The sequence below is a fragment of the Manis javanica genome, chromosome 7, assembly GCF_040802235.1.
Source record: "Manis javanica isolate MJ-LG chromosome 7, MJ_LKY, whole genome shotgun sequence".
Lineage (NCBI taxonomy): Eukaryota > Metazoa > Chordata > Mammalia > Pholidota > Manidae > Manis > Manis javanica.
This window is the reverse complement of record NC_133162.1, coordinates 61,803,172-61,815,393: the sequence shown is the minus strand read 5'-3', so window position 1 is coordinate 61,815,393 and position 12,222 is coordinate 61,803,172. Positions and strand designations below refer to the sequence as shown.

The following is a 12,222-nucleotide window of genomic DNA, read 5'->3' as shown; positions in this document are numbered from 1 at the left end:
TGGATTTAATGTCGCATCTAAACACTGTCTTCACAGGAACATCTAGACTGGTATTTGGGCAAAAACTGGCTACAATAGCCTAGCCAGTTTGATACATAAAATCAACCATCACACTTAACTTCATATTTTTCTTTAAGTGGTGTTAGCAGAGAGGTGATACAATATAATATCTTCATGTAATATCTTTTTTTTTTAATTTCAGGTCTGTCCCATTTTTTAAAAAAAAACTAGATTACATGAATGTGATACAGAAATGGAGCAATTCTCTGGCATCAGTGAGTATGTTTTTGAAATTTATTTCCTTCCAAGAGAGTATGACAAAAAAACCAAACAGGTGTTACTTTATTTTGTGGATTTTATGATGAAAAGAAGCAAATAAATCAGCATCGTGGTATCTAAGGAATGAGAGTGTAAGTAGAGATGACTCAGAGAGGTACAGCTAAGAGAGTTGTGGCTTGCCTCCTACACTTAGAACCTGTCACAGAGCTTCAGAAATACTAGACGACAGTGATTCTTGGAAGTGCCATGCAACTGCTTGGGGAAAAGAATAAAGTACCAGTGATTTTGGAGAACATGAATGACTTTTGCAGAACAAGGTGACCAAGATTTTGCTGAGATACATTAACTTAAAATTGAAGAGAAATTTTTGTCTCATATCATGATCTTTCTGGGAATACCGAGAATGAGAAAATGCCAACTACAGTATTTCATGGTAAGTTTCATTTTAGATCAACTGAGAGTAAGATTTTAGCAAAAGTAATTAAACTGAGAGGTAATTACAGGAAGCACCAGTGGAGGAGAGAACCATTTTAAAAGACTACAAAGATTGGACTGAAGAACAATTCCTTCTAGGAGCAACTGGAGCTTGTTCCTGCCAGTGAGCCTCTGGTAGAGGATGTAGAATAGGTCTCAGACCTCCACCAATTCCTGTTTGTCAGTGGTTAAGGATTGCTTCTGAAGGCACCAACCCTGCTCTCTCCATGTAGGCATCTCATACCACATGTAAGCAGCATATGCTCTTCAAAACAGAGAAGTCCTTCGGGTCATGATTTCTAGAATTGCTCACTTACAGATACTAATGTGCATAAAAGCAAATTAGAAGCACTCCAGCATATCCTTTGCATGTCAGATATACACCATGCTCTTCCTTTGCAGTAGTCCACTAACTCTGCATGAGAGACAATTACCCATATCCACATATCTTCATTGTTTTCTTCCTTGTCAAGGAGTCTACAATAATAAGGTGGCAGTGGTAGCCCCAGGTTTAGTGCAACACTATGTTCACTGATAGAAGCACCCCCACCTCTACCGTATCACCCTGCTAGCAACTAGAGTTTCTCTGTATACAGAGGCTAAAGTTGTAGGGCTAGAAAAAAGTACATCTCTCCAAAACAAATCACTGGAAGCAATAAGGAGAGGAGTCTGTCCTATTCTTCTCTATTCCCAGATCTATTTTTTTCTAGTGATCAGGGATAATACCATATAATTGCTCAAAGTATATATCATATCTTGAAGGGCAACATAACAGCCTTACAGGAGTTCTTCCCAAAGCTAGTACTTAAGTTACACTTTAAAGCTGTGATTCCTGTTAGGCAATTCACTTCTGAGGGTTGCAGTATTTAGAAGGACCAGTAAATCCTCTGGACATGTGTGTATCACTTTACCTTCTTGACTGTGAAGTGAGTGAGTCCCTTGGTCTGAGCAATTTTATGAAGAATCCCACATTGGCAAATCATTCTATGAGTTCTGTCAAAGACCTTGTGATCAAAGAAGAGGCACCCATAAATGAAAATATATCAACTCCAGTTTGTTGCTTTATCTCACTGATTGATAACTTTATGACTTGCATATTGTTCCAGCTAAATATCAAGAGACCTACTTTTCTCTTGGGAATCCATAAGCCTTTGGAATGGACAGGTACCTCTTATCCCGTTGATTCAGCTTAGAGTTGGCTAACTGGCAGGCATATGAGTGAGACTACCTAAAACCAATCAGTCCCACCTAACCACTCATCCTATTCCAGATGCATAAGAAATCCACTTAAGCTTAGCTAAACTTAGTTCATATCATTCAGTTGATTGACTGTGGAGCCATAAAAAATGGTTGTTGTTTCAAGTCACTAAATTTTGGAATAGCTTGTTATGCTATTTCTGTATGCATAAAGCAACAGATGCCTCTATCCCACATCCTTGAAATTATATAGTGGTTGTTTTCCACCTACAGTGCTGTGTTGCTCTTTATTTGCTGGGATGTGACACATTATTAATATTTCCACTTTGTTTACCTTCCAACGTTGCTCTTTCTCTACACACCACAGAGCCATTATTAGGGTTATGCAGCTGCTAAGGAAACCCATCCAAATTATGCACTTCTGGGCCATGAAATGGCCATAAAGCAGGGCTGCAGACCTATTGCAACTAACATGATTTGAAATAGAACCAGAACACTTTAGTCATTTGGCCTCCATATGCCCCTGGTTGAGGGCTGCTCCCAGAAGCATGAATTTCCCAGAACCTCCATCCTGCAATTGGTCCCTTGGCCAGAGAATAGAGCCGTGCAGAAAGTACCAGGGAAAAGCTGAAGTAAAAAGTTGACGATGTGCATGGGAAGAACAAGTTCTGAGGGCTTAATGGGAGACCACTGCCACTATCTTCTATAACAATATTCCTCAAGAATTTGTGAAAATTGACTTGGAAAGGATATGAAACTTTCTTTGAAATATAACTGAAAAGGTGAGATCGTTACTGTATACTAATTATCTATTAAAATGCCTAACCTCCATTTAACCCAGTGATGGTAAGCCAAATTACCCACCCTCAGAAAGATAGTCTTTATTATTAGGCTGAGAGCCAGTGACCATCCAAGCAGAGATTTTATTACTCTGAAGGCCAGGCTATCTCAGGCTGTCTTACCCCATGTCTAACCATTTCCATCATGTTAAATCATGGAAGAATATAAAGACTAAGTCTATTTTGGGAGAATCCTAAGTGTCATGAATAACTAGGAAATAAATAATATAATTTTCCTCAGTTTCAGATGCTAAATTAATTTCAGACAATTTGCTTCAATTCTCTTTTGAGCATTGGTGGTGGCTGACGATTCAAGAAAAATTGAATATAGAGGTAAAAGATACAGATGTCCAAGTCTGATTTCTATCCATTTATCACTTAAATTACAATATTGTCTCAAAGTATGATCCCTAAGGAAATGTCTAATATAGAGAGTATAATATGTTTTTGTCCATTTTTTTGAGAGACAGAGGTAAACAAATTCCTCTTATTCAAACAACATTGCTGTAAATTATGAGCAGAGAATCTCTATAGAGTGTAAATTGATACATGATGATTGATACTTAGATAGCTAGATGAAAACACATAAATCGATAGATAATAGAGAGAAGGAAAAGTGTACACACACACACATGTATGGAAGACAGCCATGTGGCTAGTGGGAGAGTGCTTAACTAAGTGATAAGGAAAAGAGCAGTAAGCAAAACTGATTGTGCAGAAACAGCTTCTGTGATCCTCCACACTCAGTTCCTTAAATCTTTAGTTTTCTTCTTCAAAGTTGGTGAAACTTTCTATGGGCTCTGCTTTGCTAAGAGGTAAATAAAGAAGTAGAGAAAAGGCAATTATGCTCAAGAAAAGGAGATTTAGTAAACAAGGACCAGTCTTTCTAATGTGGGCCATTGCCCTGTATCCTTTAATTTCTAGTTATTTAAATTCAAGATTTCAAGATGCAAATAACAGATGAATGTATTATTTTAGTGCCTACAATATACCAGACAGTATTCTGGCTGTTAGGGCTACAGAAGTAAACCAAACAATGTTCCTGCCCTTAATGAGTTAATATTTCTAGTGAGAGAAACATAAGCAAATGAAGAAAATAATATATATAGAATATATTGTCAGGTAGTGATTTAAAGGGAAAAAAGCAATGTAAGGATTAAAATTATATTAATTAAGTAGTCATGGAAGGTAACAATGGTAATGCAATAGTTGAGCAAAAACTTGAAAAGAGTGAAGCAGGAAGGCAAGATAATGTATTGGAGAGCCATGTTCTGGGAAGGTGAACTGGTGAGGACAAAGGCCACAGAGATGGAAGTGTGATTAGGTCTTTTTGCAGAACAGTTAGAAGGATGGGTTACTTAGAGCAGAGAAAAGGGGAGAAAAGTATGAAATATATCTAAAAGGAAGTCAGGACCAAGATCATCTGAGGCTTCGTATTGAAAGCATTAGTCCATGGTGAGAAGTTTGGGTTTTCATTCTGAGTGTGATCGAAGCCATGTGCATGTTTTGAGCAAAAGAGTGAAATGATGTGACTCAATATTTTTATAAAGATCACTCTAGTTTCTATGTAGATAATAAAATGGATGAGGAAAAGAATAGGAAAGGGAGAGTAGTTAGGAGCCTATCGCAATACCAAGGTAAAAGATGATGGGTTTAGATTTGGGTTGAAATCTAGGGTGGGGCAATCATAGGTTGTGAAAATGGTCAGATTGTATATATATCTTTAAGATAGATCTGAATATTTATGTGTGTGCATATATATATATATACACACACACATACATGTATATTTGAAATGAATAGTAATTACCATATATATATATACACATAATTATATAGATTATAGATTACAGATGTTTTATTTTATTAATTTATTTATAATATTTCACTCCCAGATTTCTATTGTGTGCACAGCCATGCCATGTTGATGTTTTCTGGGAAACTGATGGCCTACCACGGCCCTAACTGGTTGGACAGATTTACATAGCCATTGTCTTGATACACCTTGAATACTCTTTTATGATACAAGGTAGTGTATCTGAAATAATAAATATAACAAGTGAAAGAGCTGTCAGGAAGAAATAGAAATAAAACATTCCCTAAATTGAAAATTTGACATAGCAGAGTTGGGTAAGAGGCTGCATCAAGGAGAATATAGCACAGAGGTGGTCTCTACTGCCTCTCTTATCCTATGCTGATCAATCCCTTGTCTGTCTAGGGGGATCAATCAGCTCCTGAAAGTAGAACTTTATGGGTCTGTGATATGAATAGACATCGATGAGATCTTGATACTTAATGCTTGCTAAAGGGGACTAGCGAGAAATTCGAATTGGCAGCCATTCAGATGGGACACTACTGGGGAGAGAAAATGTAAAACCCCCCTAGCCACACTTATCAGTATGGTGACAACTGCTTTCCATGCATCAAGAGGTGTCTATACCTGATGAAAGAGACTTCCAATTCACATTATCCTAGAGTCCCAGAAGTTATGTGCTAGATGTTAACTTGGGGATCATTATATCCATTCAGGAAAAATAAAAAAAGAGTGAAATAAGATGGTAATTACTATTCATTTCAGAGTTGAATGGGGGGCAGAGCCTACAGAATTTGTGGGATTTCCTTTGAAAAGTCAATTTTAATGCATAAAAATTTCACCAGGTAGCAGTTGGGGATAGTGAATCATTGGGAATGGTTTCTGTCTATATGTGAAAACAATTTTCCTGGAAAGCTTGTTATTCCTAGCTTTGGCCAGAGCAAGCTTCACCCCCTCCATTTTTAGTAAGATTATGAAAATGGAGACCAGACGTTTGTCCATTAAGCTGCCTAAGATATGCTTTATTATGAATTTAGGAATAAAAAACATCAGAAATGGGTCCAAACTTCCTGAGAGAATTAATATCCACCATTAACTAATTATTCTAGATATATATTTTTGTGGAAAATGGGAAGAAGAGGTGGATCATTGGGCAGCACATTGTAGCTAGCTAAATTTCTTGCTGATCAATCAATAAATAATTCTATCTGGGTAATCTGAACGATCACTTTTCCATGGAGGCCAGGGTGCTTATTACCATTGGAAACTGCAAAGAAGATACTTTTTCAAATGTGTGTGTGTGTAAAATTCCCTTTGTCCATTCAAGTTCAGTGGGTTTGTTAGAGCCACTATGTGCCTTCAAGATATAGCACATCACAGGTATATCAAAATCGGCCTTTTAAGATAATATTAATTTTTTCCTTACCTCGCATTTATTATAAAAGATTTTATTTGTTTAGTACTTAAAAATCCTTTAATATTATGACTTTTGCTTTGAGTAAGGTTTCCAGATTTAGGAAATAAAAGTACAGGATGATAAAATTCAGAAATTCATATCTGAATTTTAAGTGAAGTGTCTGAATTTCAGATAAAAAATGAATATTTTTCTATAAGTATGTCCCAAATATTGCATGAGGCATATGTACACTAAAATAATTATTGTTTATCCGAAAATTAAATATAACTAGACATCTGCATTGAAATCTGGCAACTGTACTTCTAAGACAAAATAATTTTAAAGAAGTCATCCTTACAAATGAGATAAATAACAGGCATATATTACTAAAATGTGGTGTAGTGGAATAAAGAAGACCTTAATGGTCATGGTTGTCCTTGGTCATGGGGGAAAATAAGGTTCACTTCTTCTTATCTTATTTTTTATTGTCTTATGCATCTTCTTTATTCGTTTCCATTTGAAGTAACCTTTTTCTCCCAAGCACCAAAATCAAAGAACTCTACCTCTAAAAGTGAAAAATAAAACTCTAGACATAAAGGATTTCATAACAGCCCTATTTAAGTTAAATCATTCAACATTTTCACCATTCACTGCACCATTTTAATGTATTAAATCCATTCTCCATGTTAAGATAATGAGCTCCACAAGGATTAAGTAACCTGTCCAAGATCTCATAGTGACTGGTACTGTGGAACTCAAACAGATTGTTCTTTGACATTAATATCCAAGTTGATTCTCTTACACTGTGGTTTAATAAGGAAGGGATAAATGGAAATGCTTAGATGAACCTTTTGGAAGGTGTTTTTGAAAAGCAGAATGTTCAATAGTTTTTCAAAAACTTTAGTTGGGCTGCTAAGAGGAAAAAAATCCTGACCATTTCCTTTAATTCTATTTTTATGGAAGGTAAAGCATTTTTGTTGTATTAATATTAAATTCAGTTATCTCCTTTGGCATTAGGTGAACCAAAGTATTCACTCTCAGATTTTCCTTCTTGAATTTTCCCCTGGAGAAAAAAAATTACTTGGATTTTCTTGCAACATTTTATCATATCCAAGACATAGTCCTTACTATAAATGAATCTTAATTCAAAAAGACTAATACCATTGTAACAAATTATAAATGTAATGATATTTTCCCCAAAGGCATAGTAATCAATTGCATATCAGGGTGATTGTTAAGAAGTAAGGGAGGTTGTTATCAGTCTTACATCTTACTCTTCACTAATCATCTGTTCGTTCTTAGGACATAACCCTCAAATTTCATGAAGTCTGTCTTAAAAACTACAGAGGGAAAAGAACAGTTTTGGTAAAGCAGCATTTCAAGCCCATCCAAATTTATACCTCAGAAGCATGAACGGTTTGAGAGAGATTTCATTTGTGGGAATAAGTGTACATGCATGAACATCAGCTGGGGAGCATAAAACAATTAGCTGTAGGTTCCAAGAACTCAAAACTAAATCTGTCAACTACACAAATATATTTTAATCTGGATCTTTTAGCCATTGCCCTACTGAATAGAATCTGGCTGCCACCATAGGCAAAACCCAAGTGGGGAGGAGTGTGAGGTACTATCTCTGCCACTGTGTTACACTATGGACATGACCGATATGGTGGCCTCACTTACAGTTGTTTCTTCTCATTTTTCCTGTATCTAGGGATATGCTTATTTGCCAAAAACATACACAGACAAATGCTTTCTTTCTCTCATCAGCATTATAAACAACTTCAAATGTGCAGTTCTTTTAGAATTTTAGTAAATTCAGACACAGAAACAGATGTCTTTTCTAAAAAATTCATTCATTTTACCATAGACTTTAAAACAAACTTATTGATTCTAACTGAATATTGAAAAATTGAGATGATTTAATAAATTCCAAGAATTACGGTTATGTGATAGGGCTCATATTACAAGTCTCCTTTTCTCTATTCTAATGTTTGCAATATACTTTTAATATTTTCAAAATATTTTTTTAAAAGAATGTCTTGAAACATTGGGCAAAAGCAGATCTTCTGAGCCCGTTTTATCATGTATCATGTATCAAAGGAGGTAATCATACCTATATCACATTTTTTGAGGCCATTCATGTAAGTAACAAAATTGCCACATCATCATTTATTCCTACCTTTGTCTTATGTTACTCTTCCTTTATAACATCATAATTTCTATCAAATTTTATAGCTTTAGGTTAAATCCTGTTGTCCTTTTTAATTTCTTCAGAATATTTAGATCCCCACTGATCATGGACTAAAAGGTCTAAGTTTTGTACATTATCATTCACTGACCACATGACTTGTTTTATCCACAATATAAGTTTCCTGAAAGCAAAAACATCAATAATCTGGTACCTATGTCAAATATTATTTCTACATTGTTAAAGCACGATTAAATATTACCAAATACAACAACTTTTATATAGAGAGATTGTCAAGATGTAACCTCCATCTTCTTTCCAGTATTCAACCATCTGATGGCCTGACTTCCGGCATCAAGGGCAGAGTGAGGGTAAAAAGGTCTGTTGCTCTGAGAATGAATGAGGTGAGGGTCATATTAACTAGGGATTTCTAGAGTTTTTGTCGTTGGGGAAATTTTTGTGATTTCTACAGTTCTCAAAGCCTCCTCAGAAAGTCAGTTGTCTATGTAGTAATTCCAAATCCGTAAGACAAGCCAGCAACTGAGAAAGAAAGTGGAGCTGACTTGCTGGTCCTCAGGGAGCAGGGAGTGCCTGGGAGTGACCAGCCATGGCAGCATCGATTCGCAGCACTAGCATGATGAGAAACTGCAAGATGACATTAGAGTGTTATCCGTGACACAGAGAAGGCCGAAAGCATTCCATGGACTCCTGTTTCTTATCATTTGTTGAAGACTTTCCTGGTATCTCCCTATTGTCTGTGTAAGGCAAGTATTTAAAAAGGCTTTTCAGACTATTACAAAGTAACTTTGCCTTCTCTTAAATTCAGACTCTACCATGTGATTTTCCCTGAAAACTTTTTACTTCAGTTATGCATCCTTGTTGTGGTAGGTAGAATAACACCCTCCCCCCAAAACAATACCCATGTCTTAATCCTCAGAACCTGTTAATATTTTTTGTATGGGAAAAAGGACTTTGCTGATATGATGAAGTCAATCATCTTGAGATGGGGAGATTAACCTGGATAATCCAGATCTGCCCAATATAGTTACAAAGTCCTCATAAGTGAAAAAAGGGAGGTGAGGGAGTGAGCCAGAGAAGATAGTATGACAGAGCAGAAGTTGAAGGGATGAAGGTCTCTAAGTCAGGGAGTAGAGGCAGCTTCTAGAAACTGACAACAAGGGAATGGATTTCCCTCTAGTTTCTCCAGAAGGAAAGCAACCCATTTTAGACTTCTGATTCCTAGAACAGAATGATAGTAAATTTGTGTTATGTTAAACCACTAAGTGTTTGGTGATTTGCTACAGCAAAAATAAGAAATGACTACAGATTTTGGTACCTGGAATGGGGGGCTGCTGTAACAAATATCTGAAAATACAGACATAATATTGGAATCAGCAAAAGGCAGAGACTGGTAGAATTTTGAAGAGCATGATAGGAAACCTTAACATGATTTATGTATAAATCTACATAGCAGTATATATAAATGTATGTATATCTCTATACATACACATATAATAATATATATGATAATTATTACATTGTATTTAGCTAAGAGTTTCTAGACTTTGATTTCTGTTTTCCCTAAAAATTTTAATGAAATTGTAGTGTGAACATATATATGTTAGTAACAGAGTGCTGAATGTGTGCCAGACAGATTTCTAAGAACTTCATACATGTAAATATAATATGCATACGTTATATATAAGCTTTGTATATAATTCTATATAATTTAGATGATATATATGCTTTATATATAATTTATATATTTTAATGAATATAATTTATATTGTATATGTAGTTATATATAAAATGTATTTTATATGAAGTTTATATCATTACATATAATTTATTTTATATAAAGGATATATAAAATTTATTACTTTCCCACCCTGTGATATAAATGACTATTATGCCTCTATTTTATGTGAGAAAACTGGGGGCATGGAGGAATTGATTAACACCTTCTAAGTCACCCAGCCAGTACTGATGCCAGAAAGTGAATTCCTGTCTATTTGGTTGCATGGCCCATGCTGTTAACCACTGTGGTACACTGCTATTAATCATTCTACTTAATCAATATATAATAATATTTAGCTTTTGTTGAAGATTTTATAAAGAATTTTGTATTTTATTGCTACTAACGAATATCTGACCTATGAAAATTTGAAAACCCTACTTTTAGATTATTTGTTTCAAGAATACACAAGCATATCACATCACCTTGTGCTGAGCTTTATTTCAAACTCATCAAACACCTGACTGATATATTTAGAGGAACCTCCTTAACTACTTCCCACACACACAGACATTTAAAAATTTCATTAAAAAAATCCGAAAATTAGTATTTGAAGGAACAACAGTTCACATATTTAATGCTTATCTCGTGGTAAACTCAATCATCTAGATCCTGACTCTGAAAATAAGGCATTGCTGTAAAGTGATTATGAGCAATCAAACTAATTTTCACAGTTTAACTTTTCTACTATTCATTTTTTAGCATTGATTGTTGAGTCAATATTATACAATTATTTTCATCTAGAAAAAGCATAAAATGTAACCATCCAGCAAGCCCAATATGAAAGGAAGTGGCAGGATTTGTGAGTAAGCTCAGTGGCTGCCACATCCATAGCATAGAAACAGAATGTTTCTCTTGAATTAATATTCTATTGAAGATGGTAATTATGTATGAGAGAAAGCAAATAATAGGATTAGTAAAGTAATATGTATTCCTTGAGAATATAAAGGATCTACTATTTTCCATGGAAAATAGTTTAATAGAACAGTTAATATTTTATTTTATTATTATTTTTCTTGTTTTTATTTTGGTATCAGTAATATACAATCACATGAGCAACATTGTGGTTACTAGATTACCTCAATTATCAAGTCCCCATCACATACCCTATTACAGTCTCTGTCCATCAGCATAGTAAGAAGCTATAGCGTCACTACCTGTCTTCTCTGTGCTATTCTGCCTTCCCTGTGACCCCCACTACATTATGTGTCCTAATCATAATGCCCCTTATTCCCTTTATCCCTCCCTTCCCACCCCTCCTCCCCAGTCCCTTTCCCTTTGATAACTGTTAGTCCATTCTTGGGTTCTGTGAGGCAGCTGCTGTTTTGTTCCCTCAGTTTTTGCTTTATTCTTATATTCCACAGATGAGTGAAATCATTTGGTACATTTCTTTCTCCACCTGGTTTATTTCACTGAGCATAATACCCTCTGGCTCCATCCATGTTGTTGCTAATGGTAGGATTTGTTTTCTTCTTATGACTGAATAATATTCCAATGTGTATATATACCACATCTTCTTTTCCATTCATCTGCTGATGAACATGTAGGTTGCTTCCATGTCTTAGCTATTGTAAACAGTGCTGCGATAAACATAGGGGTGCATATGTCTTTTTTAGACTGGGTTCCTGCATTCTTAGGGTAAATTCCTAGGAGTGAAATTGCTGGATCAAGTGGCATTTCTGTTTTTAGTATTTTGAAAAACCTCCATACTGCTTTCCATAATGGTTGAACTAATTTACATTCCCACCAGCAATGTAGGAGGGTTTCCCATTCTCCACATCCTTGCCAGCATTTGTTGTTCCTATTCTTTTCTATGTTGGCCAACCTAACTGGTGTGAAGTGATATCTCATTGTGGTTTTAATTTGCATTTCCCTGACATTTAGTGATGTGGAGCATTTTTTCATGTGTCTGTTGGCCATCTGAATTTCTTCTTTGGAGAGGTCTGTTCATATCCTCTGCCCATTATTTAATAGGTCTATTTGCTTTTTCTGTGTTGAGGCTTGTGAGTTATTTATATATTTTGGATGTTAACCCCTTGTCAGATACGTCATTTACAAATATATTCTCTCATACTGTAGGATGCCTTTTTGTTCTGCTGATGGTGTCCTTTGCTGTACAGAAGCTTATCAGCATGATGTTGTCCCATGTGTTCTTTTTTGCTTTTGTTTCCCTTGCCTGTGGTGATGTGTCCAGGAAAAAGTTGCTCATGTTTATATTCAGGAGCTTTTTCCCTATGT

General features: G+C 35.5%; 1 long non-coding RNA gene across 1 annotated transcript in view; it reads left to right on the top strand.

The window, feature by feature from the left end:
• LOC140850577 (uncharacterized) overlaps positions 1–12,222 on the top strand; it is a 497,739-nt gene that overhangs the window by 436,521 nt on the left and 48,996 nt on the right. Inside the window, exon 7 of the long non-coding RNA XR_012133517.1 lies at positions 203–275. This is a non-coding gene — a long non-coding RNA (uncharacterized lncRNA). The remainder of the gene's footprint in view (positions 1–202; positions 276–12,222) is intronic.